Source organism: Dipodomys spectabilis, unplaced genomic scaffold, assembly GCF_019054845.1.
Source record: "Dipodomys spectabilis isolate Male_0828 unplaced genomic scaffold, ASM1905484v1 ptg000096l, whole genome shotgun sequence".
NCBI classification, from domain to species: Eukaryota; Metazoa; Chordata; class Mammalia; order Rodentia; family Heteromyidae; genus Dipodomys; species Dipodomys spectabilis.
In genome coordinates this window covers 6697369-6700159 of record NW_024870773.1, presented here as the reverse complement: position 1 = coordinate 6700159, position 2791 = coordinate 6697369, and positions in this window count along the sequence as shown.

Genomic DNA, 2791 nt, shown 5'->3' with positions numbered 1-2791 from the left:
AAATTAAAGTTCAGCAGAATAAAACACTAGGGAATGGTTACTTGAAATAGGTAGGTTGGGCTCAAGGGGAAAGGGATGGACAAATGAAGAGAAGAAGAGGGGGAGAAAACAGTCAAGAATGCAATGTATATTCTACAAAATTAAGAACTGTGAGGGAAGGGGTATAGAGAAGAGATGGGTGTGAATGTTGACAGGATGACACTAATTAAGAAATATTGTATTCACCAACTGCTTTGTAAAATGGCAACTCATTTGTAGAACTACTTAAAGATAATAAAATAAAAAAATCACTCTTAGGTGGGGCACTGGTGGCTCATGCCTATAATTCTAGGATCACAGTTCAAAGCCAGCCCAGACAGACAAATCTGACAGACTCTTGTCTCCAATTTCCCAGCAAAATGCTTGAACTGGAGGTGTGACACAAATGGCAGAGCACCAGTTGTGATTGGAGAAAGCTAAATGAGATTACAAGACCCTACGTTCAAAGCCTCGCACGTGAGCGTGCACGCACACGCGCTCACACACACACTCACACACACACTCATCCCAGTCTTAGCAAACTTTCAGGTGAAAGTCACACAAGCAAACGCCATAAGCCCTTTATGATTTATTTATTCTTTAATTTTTTTATTACTTATATATAGGTGGTTGTAAGGAGGAATTGCCATTCAACAAAGCAGTTTTTATGCTACAACATGTCTTGATCAATGTCACCCTCTGTTAAGCCCTGTGTCTAAATGCAGCATGGATCAGTGGTATAACCTTCTCATCTAACCTAAATATTTAAATGACGTGAAGAGAAGTTATAGTGTCCTGAGAGGAGGAGGCCTGGTAGTCGCTGTCAGATCCTCAGACCTGCCACGCGTGATCGCATCCTTCCAAGGCCCCATTGTGGTCTCAGTGAGTAGTACAGTCCCTTGGGAGGTGACTAAGTCATGGGGGACTTTATCCTCAGGAATGGGATAAATGCTCTCCTTACATTGTCATGTAAGAACTCAGCAAGGGATGCTGTCATGACACAGCCCTCCCGCACTGGACACTAAGGTCTCTGTGCCTTGTTTGTGGATTTCCCAGCCTTCTCAGCAGCTGGAATGGACTAAGGCCAACCCTGGCTGCTACCATCACAAGTAGGCTGTATTCAGAACAGAGCAACCAAGATGGTGAAGGGAATGGACTCCAGGAGGCTTCTGAGCAATTCGACGTGGGGGTATTATGGGCATTGTCCTCAAGTCTGTATTTGGCTCATGGGGTAAAGAGACTTTTACAATTTTCCCTTCATGTTATAAGAGATAGACCGAGGGAGAGATTTAGATTTCAATAATACAACCTGGGATTTTATTTTATTTCTTTATTGATGCTTGGGATAGAACCTAGGGCCTGGCTGATGCTATAATTGAACTATCTCTGCTCACTTCCTGGAAGAATTTTGAAGACTTAGAACTGGCTCCTTTATAAAAGTTGTGATGTTCAGGAGAGGCAGGGGACTAATGATCATCCAGGTGGCTGACAGATGGAGGAGGGAAAGCAATACTTTTGCTGGCCTCATAGTTGAGGTTTGAAACAGTTAGGCACTGGTGGCTCATGCCTGTAATCCTAGCTACTCAAGAGGCTGAGACATAGAGGGTTGACATTTGAAGCCAGCCTGAACAGAAATGTCAGTAATAGTCCATCCAATGAACTAGTAAAATGCTAGACTGGAGGCGTGGTTTAAGTGGTAGAATGCTAGATGTGAACAAGAAGCTGAGCTAGAGCTCAGGGTTCTGAATTCAAGCCCCAGGTCCTGGCACATGCATGCATGCATGTATGCGCACTCACACACATGTGCGCTCATACACACACCGTTTGAGGCAACAGTAATGTTTAGGAGCTTTTACATGAAAAGTCAGATTTCTGATTTCCTTGGAAAAGTTGGAAGATAGGTGAATACTCACATTTTTTTCTACATGTCAACTAATCAGTCAGATGATCTCTCTCTCTCTCTCTCTCTCTCTCTCTCTCTCTCTCTCTCTCACACACACACACACACACACACACACATAGTGCTAGTCCTGGGGCTTAAACTCTTGGCCTGGGCACTTTCCCTTAGCTTCTTTTGCTCAATGCTAGCACTCTACCTCTTGAGCCACAGCTTCACTTCTGGCCTTTTCTGTGATTGGTTGGAGATAAGAATTTCATGGACTTTCCTGTCCCGGCTGGCTTGAAACAACAATCCTCAGATCTCAGCCTCCTGAGTAGCTAAGGTCACAGGCGGGAACTACTGGCAGCTGGCTAGATCAACACATCTTGTTGTCCCTTTTATCCCAGACTGTGTTTGCCAATTCTCCAAATTTCCCGCTCACATTGTGTATCTTCATGAAACCAGTTAACTCCTTTATGTGACCTGAGTTTCTGGCTGCTGTAGGTACTGGAATCTCAACCCCTTATTGTAGAGGAGACTCAAATACTGAGAGCAACCCCCATCCACAGACTCACTACTTCCCCCACAGGGACTGCCCCTCCCACTGTGGAGCCTCTTCTGGGTCACATTACCTTATTTCAGCCTAGAGTGACAGCTGACCCTAGGGTTGACAATGACCTGTAATAGGGTTTAGCATGGCAAAAATGAACTAAATCATTTATATTTTCAGTCTGAGCTTGGGGTTACCGGGGGCTTGGGCTTGCTAGGCAAGTGCTCTATTACTACAGCCAAGCGGTCAGTCCTTTTGCTTGTGGTTTTGTTTTTCAGATAGAGTCTCATACTAGCGTTACTGGCTTAGGACACAAACTTCCTATATCCACCTCCCGAGAGCTG